This window comes from Eucyclogobius newberryi, unplaced genomic scaffold (assembly GCF_026437365.1).
Source record: "Eucyclogobius newberryi isolate DKJ021-1_F unplaced genomic scaffold, fEucNew1.0.hap1 SCAF_29, whole genome shotgun sequence".
Lineage (NCBI taxonomy): Eukaryota > Metazoa > Chordata > Actinopteri > Gobiiformes > Gobiidae > Eucyclogobius > Eucyclogobius newberryi.
Window position 1 is genome coordinate 736827 of NW_027315934.1, and position 14191 is coordinate 751017.

Here is a 14191-nt window from a genome sequence, read left to right on the forward strand (position 1 = left end):
ATGGCCAATGTATGTACTGTATGCCATTGCCATATGATGCGTCCATCAGTCGGTAGAGCATCAGACTTTTAATCTGAGGGTCCAGGGTTCAAGTCCCTGTTCAGGTGACTCTTCATGTGTGGTTGAAGAACTGTAAAATTTGATGTGGAAAAAAGGTCTTTCCAAGTTTCTTTACAAATGCTTATCTTGTATATCTCCCAAGATTTTCAGTCTCTTTACAGTTATTAAACCAACTTTTAATAACTCCTGCCGACTTGTTGACAGAATTTGGGGTGGAATGACGCAACAATCTTCACATTGTCCCCCTACGTAAAAAACACCCTTGAACGTGTGTTTTAAATCATATCAGATTGATAACCAACCCACCTCAAAGTTACCTAGAGAGATTGTGCACACGCATTTACATTGGCATTCAGCAAATATCAAATGCTTGGGGTGTATAAGTAGGTTCCTGTTTAAGACATGAACCCACCAGCTGTCCTTACCAAAATAACTTATTTGGCAGAGCGATAGACTGAAGATCTAGAAGTCCCTGGTTCATCCCCAGATTTCTGCATGTGAACATAGAAAGCGCATTTATTTAAACCTTGTTGAAAGAATTAGAGGACTGAATGAAAGATACAAGATGATAGGTACGCTGTAGCAATTGAACACAATATGAGCTCAACAGATGAAGCTTTTATTTCAGTATGCAAGAGGGGAACAGTAAAGTCATGGAGCTTTAAAGCACCAACAGCATGCTCAAAGTCAATGAGAGTTTGTATGAAACACACAGCTGGTTTCCCTGGGGATCGAACCCAGGACCTTCTGCGTGTAAAGCAGATGTGATGACCTCTACACAATGAAACCACAGAGCATCCGCCTGCATCCTACATGGCTGCTCTCTTTGATTTGCCCTGTTGAGTAAATCTACTATTTGTTTTGCAAGTCCTTTGTGTAACTGTCTTTCACATAGCTCAAATTGGAGCTACATTATAAAGGTGCAGAACTACACGAACGTTGATCAAGACTAGGTAATCAGGATCTACTTTTATTTATTAGCCAAAATATGAAAATCATAAGCAATTTTACAAATAATTGCACTATTAAATGCACACAGACATAGCACATGAGGGCAAGGGTAGACACGACTTGGATCAAAATGTTACCTGAGCAAAAAGTAGCCGTATAGAAATGAACTCTGGCAAAAATGATCAGAATGAAAAATACTCACACACAAAGAAAGTACCCATACAAAAATATTCAATTCAAGTGGGGGCGAAGCTAAAACTACAATCCAACTATGAAGCACTTTCTGTGAATTGCAGACAGACAGTGACTCTGGTTGAGGTCTAATTGGAAATAAAACTTGGAACAAGAGTCATGATTGCTGCAGTACAATTCCTATTTTTGACAAGACAACCCAAATGAGGAGCATGAAGAAGCACAAGTGGTGACAATAAAATGGTTCATTTATTTGCCTGCGCTGACAACGCAATAGATCCTCTTCACATGTCTTCATGGCTGCCTCTGGGCTGTTGTGCTGGCTAAGGTGAGTGAATGGCCAATGTATGTACTGTATGCCATTGCCATATGATGCGTCCATCAGTCGGTAGAGCATCAGACTTTTAATCTGAGGGTCCAGGGTTCAAGTCCCTGTTCAGGTGACTCTTCATGTGTGGTTGAAGAACTGTAAAATTTGATGTGGAAAAAAGGTCTTTCCAAGTTTCTTTACAAATGCTTATCTTGAATATCTCCCAAGATTTTCAGTCTCTTTACAGTTATTAAACCAACTTTTAATAACTCCTGCCGACTTGTTGACAGAATTTGGGGTGGAATGACGCAACAATCTTCACATTGTCCCCCTACGTAAAAAACACCCTTGAACATGTGTTTTAAATCATATCAGATTGATAACCAACCCACAGCAAAGTTACCTAGAGAGATTGTGCACACGCATTTCCATTGGCATTCAGCAAATATCAAATGCTTGGGGTGTATAAGTAGGTTCCTGTTTAAGACATGAACCCACCAGCTGTCCTTACCAAAATAACTTATTTGGCAGAGCGATAGACTGAAGATCTAGAAGTCCCTGGTTCATCCCCAGATTTCTGCATGTGAACATAGAAAGCGCATTTATTTAAACCTTGTTGAAAGAATTAGAGGACTGAATGAAAGATACAAGATGATAAGTACGCTGTAGCAATTGAACACAATATGAGCTCAACAGATGAAGCTTTTATTTCAGTATGCAAGAGGGGAACAGTAAAGTCATGGAGCTTTAAAGCACCAACAGCATGCTCAAAGTCAATGAGAGTTTGTATGAAACACACAGCTGGTTTCCCTGGGGATCGAACCCAGGACCTTCTGCGTGTAAAGCAGATGTGATGACCTCTACACAATGAAACCACAGAGCATGTGCCTGCATCCTACATGGCTGCTCTCTTTGATTTGCCCTGTTGAGTAAATCTACTATTTGTTTTGCAAGTCCTTTGTGTAACTGTCTTTCACATAGCTCAAATTGGAGCTACATTATAAAGGTGCAGAACTACACGAACGTTGATCAAGACTAGGTAATCAGGATCTACTTTTATTTATTAGCCAAAATATGAAAATCATAAGCAATTTTACAAATAATTGCACTATTAAATGCACACAGACATAGCACATGAGGGCAAGGGTAGACACGACTTGGATCAAAATGTTACCTTAGCAAAAAGTAGCTGTATAGAAATGAACTCTGGCAAAAATGATCAGAATGAAAAATACTCACACACAAAGAAAGTACCCATACAAAAATATTCAATTCAGGTGGGGTGAAGCTAAAACTACAATCCAACTATGAAGCACTTTCTGTGAATTGCAGACAGACAGTGACTCTGGTTGAGGTCTAATTGGAAATAAAACTTGGAACAAGAGTCATGATTTCTGCAGTACAATTCCTATTTTTGACAAGACAAACCAAATGAGGAGCATGAAGAAGCACAAGTGGTGACAATAAAATGGTTCATTTATTTGCCTGTGCTGACAACGCAATGGATCCTCTTCACGTGTCTTCATGGCTGCCTCTGGGCTGTTGTGCTGGCTAAGGTGAGTGAATGGCCAATGTATGTACTGTATGCCATTGCCATATGATGCGTCCATCAGTCGGTAGAGCATCAGACTTTTAATCTGAGGGTCCAGGGTTCAAGTCCCTGTTCAGGTGACTCTTCATGTGTGGTTGAAGAACTGTAAAATTTGATGTGGAAAAAAGGTCTTTCCAAGTTTCTTTACAAATGCTTATCTTGTATATCTCCCAAGATTTTTAGTCTCTTTACAGTTATTAAACCAACTTTTAATAACTCCTGCCGACTTGTTGACAGAATTTGGGGTGGAATGACGCAACAATCTTCACATTGTCCCCCTACGTAAAAAACACCCTTGAACGTGTGTTTTAAATCATATCAGATTGATAACCAACCCACAGCAAAGTTACCCAGAGAGATTGTGCACACGCATTTACATTGGCATTCAGCAAATATCAAATGCTTGGGGTGTATAAGTAGGTTCCTGTTTAAGACATGAACCCACCAGCTGTCCTTACCAAAATAACTCATTTGGCAGAGCGATAGACTGAAGATCTAGAAGTCCCTGGTTCATCCCCAGATTTCTGCATGTGAACATAGAAAGCGCATTTATTTAAACCTTGTTGAAAGAATTAGAGGACTGAATGAAAGATACAAGATGATAGGTACGCTGTAGCAATTGAACACAATATGAGCTCAACAGATGAAGCTTTTATTTCAGTATGCAAGAGGGGAACAGTAAAGTCATGGAGCTTTAAAGCACCAACAGCATGCTCAAAGTCAATGAGAGTTTGTATGAAACACACAGCTGGTTTCCCTGGGGATCGAACCCAGGACCTTCTGCGTGTAAAGCAGATGTGATGACCTCTACACAATGAAACCACAGAGCATGTGCCTGCATCCTACATGGCTGCTCTCTTTGATTTGCCCTGTTGAGTAAATCTACTATTTGTTTTGCAAGTCCTTTGTGTAACTGTCTTTCACATAGCTCAAATTGGAGCTACATTATAAAGGTGCAGAACTACACGAACGTTGATCAAGACTAGGTAATCAGGATCTACTTTTATTTATTAGCCAAAATATGAAAATCATAAGCAATTTTACAAATAATTGCACTATTAAATGCACACAGACATAGCACATGAGGGCAAGGGTAGACACGACTTGGATCAAAATGTTACCTTAGCAAAAAGTAGCTGTATAGAAATGAACTCTGGCAAAAATGATCAGAATGAAAAATACTCACACACAAAGAAAGTACCCATACAAAAATATTCAATTCAAGTGGGGGCGAAGCTAAAACTACAATCCAACTATGAAGCACTTTCTGTGAATTGCAGACAGACAGTGGCTCTGGTTGAGGTCTAATTGGAAATAAAACTTGGAACAAGAGTCATGATTGCTGCAGTACAATTCCTATTTTTGACAAGACAACCCAAATGAGGAGCATGAAGAAGCACAAGTGGTGACAATAAAATGGTTCATTTATTTGCCTGTGCTGACAACGCAATGGATCCTCTTCACGTGTCTTCATGGCTGCCTCTGGGCTGTTGTGCTGGCTAAGGTGAGTGAATGGCCAATGTATGTACTGTATGCCATTGCCATATGATGCGTCCATCAGTCGGTAGAGCATCAGACTTTTAATCTGAGGGTCCAGGGTTCAAGTCCCTGTTCAGGTGACTCTTCATGTGTGGTTGAAGAACTGTAAAATTTGATGTGGAAAAAAGTTCTTTCCAAGTTTCTTTACAAATGCTTATCTTGTATATCTCCCAAGATTTTCAGTCTCTTTACAGTTATTAAACCAACTTTTAATAACTCCTGCCGACTTGTTGACAGAATTTGGGGTGGAATGACGCAACAATCTTCACATTGTCCCCCTACGTAAAAAACACCCTTGAACGTGTGTTTTAAATCATATCAGATTGATAACCAACCCACAGCAAAGTTACCTAGAGAGATTGTGCACACGCATTTCCATTGGCATTCAGCAAATATCAAATGCTTGGGGTGTATAAGTAGGTTCCTGTTTAAGACATGAACCCACCAGCTGTCCTTACCAAAATAACTTATTTGGCAGAGCGATAGACTGAAGATCTAGAAGTCCCTGGTTCATCCCCAGATTTCTGCATGTGAACATAGAAAGCGCATTTATTTAAACCTTGTTGAAAGAATTAGAGGACTGAATGAAAGATACAAGATGATAGGTACGCTGTAGCAATTGAACACAATATGAGCTCAACAGATGAAGCTTTTATTTCAGTATGCAAGAGGGGAACAGGGAAGTCATGGAGCTTTAAAGCACCAACAGCATGCTCAAAGTCAATGAGAGTTTGCATGAAACACACAGCTGGTTTCCCTGGGGATCAAACCCAGGACCTTCTGCGTGTAAAGCAGATGTGATGACCTCTACACAATGAAACCACAGAGCATGTGCCTGCATCCTACATGGCTGCTCTCTTTGATTTGCCCTGTTGAGTAAATCTACTATTTGTTTTGCAAGTCCTTTGTGTAACTGTCTTTCACATAGCTCAAATTGGAGCTACATTATAAAGGTGCAGAACTACACGAACGTTGATCAAGACTAGGTAATCAGGATCTACTTTTATTTATTAGCCAAAATATGAAAATCATAAGCAATTTTACAAATAATTGCACTATTAAATGCACACAGACATAGCACATGAGGGCAAGGGTAGACACGACTTGGATCAAAATGTTACCTGAGCAAAAAGTAGCCGTATAGAAATGAACTCTGGCAAAAATGATCAGAATGAAAAATACTCACACACAAAGAAAGTACCCATACAAAAATATTCAATTCAAGTGGGGGCGAAGCTAAAACTACAATCCAACTATGAAGCACTTTCTGTGAATTGCAGACAGACAGTGGCTCTGGTTGAGGTCTAATTGGAAATAAAACTTGGAACAAGAGTCATGATTGCTGCAGTACAATTCCTATTTTTGACAAGACAACCCAAATGAGGAGCATGAAGAAGCACAAGTGGTGACAATAAAATGGTTCATTTATTTGCCTGTCAACGCAATGGATCCTCTTCACGTGTCTTCATGGCTGCCTCTGGGCTGTTGTGCTGGCTAAGGTGAGTGAATGGCCAATGTATGTACTGTATGCCATTGCCATATGATGCGTCCATCAGTCGGTAGAGCATCAGACTTTTAATCTGAGGGTCCAGGGTTCAAGTCCCTGTTCAGGTGACTCTTCATGTGTAGTTGAAGAACTGTAAAATTTGATGTGGAAAAAAGGTCTTTCCAAGTTTCTTTACAAATGCTTATCTTGTATATCTCCCAAGATTTTCAGTCTCTTTACAGTTATTAAACCAACTTTTAATAACTCCTGCCGACTTGTTGACAGAATTTGGGGTGGAATGACGCAACAATCTTCACATTGTCCCCCTACGTAAAAAACACCCTTGAACGTGTGTTTTAAATCATATCAGATTGATAACCAACCCACAGCAAAGTTACCTAGAGAGATTGTGCACACGCATTTCCATTGGCATTCAGCAAATATCAAATGCTTGGGGTGTATAAGTAGGTTCCTGTTTAAGACATGAACCCACCAGCTGTCCTTACCAAAATAACTTATTTGGCAGAGCGATAGACTGAAGATCTAGAAGTCCCTGGTTCATCCCCAGATTTCTGCATGTGAACATAGAAAGCGCATTTATTTAAACCTTGTTGAAAGAATTAGAGGACTGAATGAAAGATACAAGATGATAGGTACGCTGTAGCAATTGAACACAATATGAGCTCAACAGATGAAGCTTTTATTTAAGTATGCAAGAGGGGAACAGGGAAGTCATGGAGCTTTAAAGCACCAACAGCATGCTCAAAGTCAATGAGAGTTTGTATGAAACACACAGCTGGTTTCCCTGGGGATCAAACCCAGGACCTTCTGCGTGTAAAGCAGATGTGATGACCTCTACACAATGAAACCACAGAGCATGTGCCTGCATCCTACATGGCTGCTCTCTTTGATTTGCCCTGTTGAGTAAATCTACTATTTGTTTTGCAAGTCCTTTGTGTAACTGTCTTTCACATAGCTCAAATTGGAGCTACATTATAAAGGTGCAGAACTACACGAACGTTGATCAAGACTAGGTAATCAGGATCTACTTTTATTTATTAGCCAAAATATGAAAATCATAAGCAATTTTACAAATAATTGCACTATTAAATGCACACAGACATAGCACATGAGGGCAAGGGTAGACACGACTTGGATCAAAATGTTACCTTAGCAAAAAGTAGCTGTATAGAAATGAACTCTGGCAAAAATGATCAGAATGAAAAATACTCACACACAAAGAAAGTACCCATACAAAAATATTCAATTCAAGTGGGGGCGAAGCTAAAACTACAATCCGACTATGAAGCACTTTCTGTGAATTGCAGACAGACAGTGGCTCTGGTTGAGGTCTAATTGGAAATAAAACTTGGAACAAGAGTCATGATTGCTGCAGTACAATTCCTATTTTTGACAAGACAACCCAAATGAGGAACATGAAGAAGCACAAGTGGTGACAATAAAATGGTTCATTTATTTGCCTGTCAACGCAATGGATCCTCTTCACGTGTCTTCATGGCTGCCTCTGGGCTGTTGTGCTGGCTAAGGTGAGTGAATGGCCAATGTATGTACTGTATGCCATTGCCATATGATGCGTCCATCAGTCGGTAGAGCATCAGACTTTTAATCTGAGGGTCCAGGGTTCAAGTCCCTGTTCAGGTGACTCTTCATGTGTAGTTGAAGAACTGTAAAATTTGATGTGGAAAAAAGGTCTTTCCAAGTTTCTTTACAAATGCTTATCTTGTATATCTCCCAAGCTTTTCAGTCTCTTTACAGTTATTAAACCAACTTTTAATAACTCCTGCCGACTTGTTGACAGAATTTGGGGTGGAATGACGCAACAATCTTCACATTGTCCCCCTACGTAAAAAACACCCTTGAACGTGTGTTTTAAATCATATCAGATTGATAACCAACCCACAGCAAAGTTACCTAGAGAGATTGTGCACACGCATTTCCATTGGCATTCAGCAAATATCAAATGCTTGGGGTGTATAAGTAGGTTCCTGTTTAAGACATGAACCCACCAGCTGTCCTTACCAAAATAACTTATTTGGCAGAGCGATAGACTGAAGATCTAGAAGTCCCTGGTTCATCCCCAGATTTCTGCATGTGAACATAGAAAGCGCATTTATTTAAACCTTGTTGAAAGAATTAGAGGACTGAATGAAAGATACAAGATGATAGGTACGCTGTAGCAATTGAACACAATATGAGCTCAACAGATGAAGCTTTTATTTCAGTATGCAAGAGGGGAACAGGGAAGTCATGGAGCTTTAAAGCACCAACAGCATGCTCAAAGTCAATGAGAGTTTGTATGAAACACACAGCTGGTTTCCCTGGGGATCAAACCCAGGACCTTCTGCGTGTAAAGCAGATGTGATGACCTCTACACAATGAAACCACAGAGCATGTGCCTGCATCCTACATGGCTGCTCTCTTTGATTTGCCCTGTTGAGTAAATCTACTATTTGTTTTGCAAGTCCTTTGTGTAACTGTCTTTCACATAGCTCAAATTGGAGCTACATTATAAAGGTGCAGAACTACACGAACGTTGATCAAGACTAGGTAATCAGGATCTACTTTTATTTATTAGCCAAAATATGAAAATCATAAGCAATTTTACAAATAATTGCACTATTAAATGCACACAGACATAGCACATGAGGGCAAGGGTAGACACGACTTGGATCAAAATGTTACCTTAGCAAAAAGTAGCTGTATAGAAATGAACTCTGGCAAAAATGATCAGAATGAAAAATACTCACACACAAAGAAAGTACCCATACAAAAATATTCAATTCAAGTGGGGGCGAAGCTAAAACTACAATCCGACTATGAAGCACTTTCTGTGAATTGCAGACAGACAGTGACTCTGGTTGAGGTCTAATTGGAAATAAAACTTGGAACAAGAGTCATGATTGCTGCAGTACAATTCCTATTTTTGACAAGACAACCCAAATGAGGAACATGAAGAAGCACAAGTGGTGACAATAAAATGGTTCATTTATTTGCCTGTCAACGCAATGGATCCTCTTCACGTGTCTTCATGGCTGCCTCTGGGCTGTTGTGCTGGCTAAGGTGAGTGAATGGCCAATGTATGTACTGTATGCCATTGCCATATGATGCGTCCATCAGTCGGTAGAGCATCAGACTTTTAATCTGAGGGTCCAGGGTTCAAGTCCCTGTTCAGGTGACTCTTCATGTGTAGTTGAAGAACTGTAAAATTTGATGTGGAAAAAAGGTCTTTCCAAGTTTCTTTACAAATGCTTATCTTGTATATCTCCCAAGCTTTTCAGTCTCTTTACAGTTATTAAACCAACTTTTAATAACTCCTGCCGACTTGTTGACAGAATTTGGGGTGGAATGACGCAACAATCTTCACATTGTCCCCCTACGTAAAAAACACCCTTGAACGTGTGTTTTAAATCATATCAGATTGATAACCAACCCACAGCAAAGTTACCTAGAGAGATTGTGCACACGCATTTCCATTGGCATTCAGCAAATATCAAATGCTTGGGGTGTATAAGTAGGTTCCTGTTTAAGACATGAACCCACCAGCTGTCCTTACCAAAATAACTTATTTGGCAGAGCGATAGACTGAAGATCTAGAAGTCCCTGGTTCATCCCCAGATTTCTGCATGTGAACATAGAAAGCGCATTTATTTAAACCTTGTTGAAAGAATTAGAGGACTGAATGAAAGATACAAGATGATAGGTACGCTGTAGCAATTGAACACAATATGAGCTCAACAGATGAAGCTTTTATTTCAGTATGCAAGAGGGGAACAGGGAAGTCATGGAGCTTTAAAGCACCAACAGCATGCTCAAAGTCAATGAGAGTTTGTATGAAACACACAGCTGGTTTCCCTGGGGATCGAACCCAGGACCTTCTGCGTGTAAAGCAGATGTGATGACCTCTACACAATGAAACCACAGAGCATGTGCCTGCATCCTACATGGCTGCTCTCTTTGATTTGCCCTGTTGAGTAAATCTACTATTTGTTTTGCAAGTCCTTTGTGTAACTGTCTTTCACATAGCTCAAATTGGAGCTACATTATAAAGGTGCAGAACTACACGAACGTTGATCAAGACTAGGTAATCAGGATCTACTTTTATTTATTAGCCAAAATATGAAAATCATAAGCAATTTTACAAATAATTGCACTATTAAATGCACACAGACATAGCACATGAGGGCAAGGGTAGACACGACTTGGATCAAAATGTTACCTTAGCAAAAAGTAGCTGTATAGAAATGAACTCTGGCAAAAATGATCAGAATGAAAAATACTCACACACAAAGAAAGTACCCATACAAAAATATTCAATTCAAGTGGGGGCGAAGCTAAAACTACAATCCAACTATGAAGCACTTTCTGTGAATTGCAGACAGACAGTGGCTCTGGTTGAGGTCTAATTGGAAATAAAACTTGGAACAAGAGTCATGATTGCTGCAGTACAATTCCTATTTTTGACAAGACAACCCAAATGAGGAGCATGAAGAAGCACAAGTGGTGACAATAAAATGGTTCATTTATTTGCCTGTCAACGCAATGGATCCTCTTCACGTGTCTTCATGGCTGCCTCTGGGCTGTTGTGCTGGCTAAGGTGAGTGAATGGCCAATGTATGTACTGTATGCCATTGCCATATGATGCGTCCATCAGTCGGTAGAGCATCAGACTTTTAATCTGAGGGTCCAGGGTTCAAGTCCCTGTTCAGGTGACTCTTCATGTGTAGTTGAAGAACTGTAAAATTTGATGTGGAAAAAAGGTCTTTCCAAGTTTCTTTACAAATGCTTATCTTGTATATCTCCCAAGATTTTCAGTCTCTTTACAGTTATTAAACCAACTTTTAATAACTCCTGCCGACTTGTTGACAGAATTTGGGGTGGAATGACGCAACAATCTTCACATTGTCCCCCTACGTAAAAAACACCCTTGAACGTGTGTTTTAAATCATATCAGATTGATAACCAACCCACAGCAAAGTTACCTAGAGAGATTGTGCACACGCATTTCCATTGGCATTCAGCAAATATCAAATGCTTGGGGTGTATAAGTAGGTTCCTGTTTAAGACATGAACCCACCAGCTGTCCTTACCAAAATAACTTATTTGGCAGAGCGATAGACTGAAGATCTAGAAGTCCCTGGTTCATCCCCAGATTTCTGCATGTGAACATAGAAAGCGCATTTATTTAAACCTTGTTGAAAGAATTAGAGGACTGAATGAAAGATACAAGATGATAGGTACGCTGTAGCAATTGAACACAATATGAGCTCAACAGATGAAGCTTTTATTTAAGTATGCAAGAGGGGAACAGGGAAGTCATGGAGCTTTAAAGCACCAACAGCATGCTCAAAGTCAATGAGAGTTTGTATGAAACACACAGCTGGTTTCCCTGGGGATCAAACCCAGGACCTTCTGCGTGTAAAGCAGATGTGATGACCTCTACACAATGAAACCACAGAGCATGTGCCTGCATCCTACATGGCTGCTCTCTTTGATTTGCCCTGTTGAGTAAATCTACTATTTGTTTTGCAAGTCCTTTGTGTAACTGTCTTTCACATAGCTCAAATTGGAGCTACATTATAAAGGTGCAGAACTACACGAACGTTGATCAAGACTAGGTAATCAGGATCTACTTTTATTTATTAGCCAAAATATGAAAATCATAAGCAATTTTACAAATAATTGCACTATTAAATGCACACAGACATAGCACATGAGGGCAAGGGTAGACACGACTTGGATCAAAATGTTACCTTAGCAAAAAGTAGCTGTATAGAAATGAACTCTGGCAAAAATGATCAGAATGAAAAATACTCACACACAAAGAAAGTACCCATACAAAAATATTCAATTCAAGTGGGGGCGAAGCTAAAACTACAATCCGACTATGAAGCACTTTCTGTGAATTGCAGACAGACAGTGGCTCTGGTTGAGGTCTAATTGGAAATAAAACTTGGAACAAGAGTCATGATTGCTGCAGTACAATTCCTATTTTTGACAAGACAACCCAAATGAGGAACATGAAGAAGCACAAGTGGTGACAATAAAATGGTTCATTTATTTGCCTGTCAACGCAATGGATCCTCTTCACGTGTCTTCATGGCTGCCTCTGGGCTGTTGTGCTGGCTAAGGTGAGTGAATGGCCAATGTATGTACTGTATGCCATTGCCATATGATGCGTCCATCAGTCGGTAGAGCATCAGACTTTTAATCTGAGGGTCCAGGGTTCAAGTCCCTGTTCAGGTGACTCTTCATGTGTAGTTGAAGAACTGTAAAATTTGATGTGGAAAAAAGGTCTTTCCAAGTTTCTTTACAAATGCTTATCTTGTATATCTCCCAAGCTTTTCAGTCTCTTTACAGTTATTAAACCAACTTTTAATAACTCCTGCCGACTTGTTGACAGAATTTGGGGTGGAATGACGCAACAATCTTCACATTGTCCCCCTACGTAAAAAACACCCTTGAACGTGTGTTTTAAATCATATCAGATTGATAACCAACCCACAGCAAAGTTACCTAGAGAGATTGTGCACACGCATTTCCATTGGCATTCAGCAAATATCAAATGCTTGGGGTGTATAAGTAGGTTCCTGTTTAAGACATGAACCCACCAGCTGTCCTTACCAAAATAACTTATTTGGCAGAGCGATAGACTGAAGATCTAGAAGTCCCTGGTTCATCCCCAGATTTCTGCATGTGAACATAGAAAGCGCATTTATTTAAACCTTGTTGAAAGAATTAGAGGACTGAATGAAAGATACAAGATGATAGGTACGCTGTAGCAATTGAACACAATATGAGCTCAACAGATGAAGCTTTTATTTCAGTATGCAAGAGGGGAACAGGGAAGTCATGGAGCTTTAAAGCACCAACAGCATGCTCAAAGTCAATGAGAGTTTGTATGAAACACACAGCTGGTTTCCCTGGGGATCAAACCCAGGACCTTCTGCGTGTAAAGCAGATGTGATGACCTCTACACAATGAAACCACAGAGCATGTGCCTGCATCCTACATGGCTGCTCTCTTTGATTTGCCCTGTTGAGTAAATCTACTATTTGTTTTGCAAGTCCTTTGTGTAACTGTCTTTCACATAGCTCAAATTGGAGCTACATTATAAAGGTGCAGAACTACACGAACGTTGATCAAGACTAGGTAATCAGGATCTACTTTTATTTATTAGCCAAAATATGAAAATCATAAGCAATTTTACAAATAATTGCACTATTAAATGCACACAGACATAGCACATGAGGGCAAGGGTAGACACGACTTGGATCAAAATGTTACCTTAGCAAAAAGTAGCTGTATAGAAATGAACTCTGGCAAAAATGATCAGAATGAAAAATACTCACACACAAAGAAAGTACCCATACAAAAATATTCAATTCAAGTGGGGGCGAAGCTAAAACTACAATCCGACTATGAAGCACTTTCTGTGAATTGCAGACAGACAGTGGCTCTGGTTGAGGTCTAATTGGAAATAAAACTTGGAACAAGAGTCATGATTGCTGCAGTACAATTCCTATTTTTGACAAGACAACCCAAATGAGGAACATGAAGAAGCACAAGTGGTGACAATAAAATGGTTCATTTATTTGCCTGTCAACGCAATGGATCCTCTTCACGTGTCTTCATGGCTGCCTCTGGGCTGTTGTGCTGGCTAAGGTGAGTGAATGGCCAATGTATGTACTGTATGCCATTGCCATATGATGCGTCCATCAGTCGGTAGAGCATCAGACTTTTAATCTGAGGGTCCAGGGTTCAAGTCCCTGTTCAGGTGACTCTTCATGTGTAGTTGAAGAACTGTAAAATTTGATGTGGAAAAAAGGTCTTTCCAAGTTTCTTTACAAATGCTTATCTTGTATATCTCCCAAGCTTTTCAGTCTCTTTACAGTTATTAAACCAACTTTTAATAACTCCTGCCGACTTGTTGACAGAATTTGGGGTGGAATGACGCAACAATCTTCACATTGTCCCCCTACGTAAAAAACACCCTTGAACGTGTGTTTTAAATCATATCAGATTGATAACCAACCCACAGCAA

The 14191-nt window shown here is 39.8% G+C and overlaps 9 non-coding genes and 1 pseudogene across 9 annotated transcripts; 1 reads left to right on the forward strand and 9 right to left on the reverse strand.

Annotated features, from left to right (window-relative positions):
* The window catches only part of LOC140373040 (piggyBac transposable element-derived protein 4-like), a 48257-nt pseudogene that overhangs the window by 14061 nt on the left and 20005 nt on the right, over positions 1-14191 (forward strand).
* On the reverse strand, positions 777-849 carry trnav-uac (transfer RNA valine (anticodon UAC)). Its single transcript has one exon. It is a non-coding gene; the product is annotated as a tRNA-Val (tRNA).
* trnav-uac (transfer RNA valine (anticodon UAC)) lies at positions 2316-2388 on the reverse strand. Its single transcript has one exon. It is a non-coding gene; the product is annotated as a tRNA-Val (tRNA).
* On the reverse strand, positions 3854-3926 carry trnav-uac (transfer RNA valine (anticodon UAC)). Its single transcript has one exon. It is a non-coding gene; the product is annotated as a tRNA-Val (tRNA).
* On the reverse strand, positions 5393-5465 carry trnav-uac (transfer RNA valine (anticodon UAC)). The gene has a single exon. It is a non-coding gene; the product is annotated as a tRNA-Val (tRNA).
* Positions 6927-6999, reverse strand: trnav-uac (transfer RNA valine (anticodon UAC)). Its single transcript has one exon. It is a non-coding gene; the product is annotated as a tRNA-Val (tRNA).
* trnav-uac (transfer RNA valine (anticodon UAC)) lies at positions 8461-8533 on the reverse strand. The gene has a single exon. It is a non-coding gene; the product is annotated as a tRNA-Val (tRNA).
* On the reverse strand, positions 9995-10067 carry trnav-uac (transfer RNA valine (anticodon UAC)). Its single transcript has one exon. It is a non-coding gene; the product is annotated as a tRNA-Val (tRNA).
* trnav-uac (transfer RNA valine (anticodon UAC)) lies at positions 11529-11601 on the reverse strand. The gene has a single exon. It is a non-coding gene; the product is annotated as a tRNA-Val (tRNA).
* trnav-uac (transfer RNA valine (anticodon UAC)) lies at positions 13063-13135 on the reverse strand. Its single transcript has one exon. It is a non-coding gene; the product is annotated as a tRNA-Val (tRNA).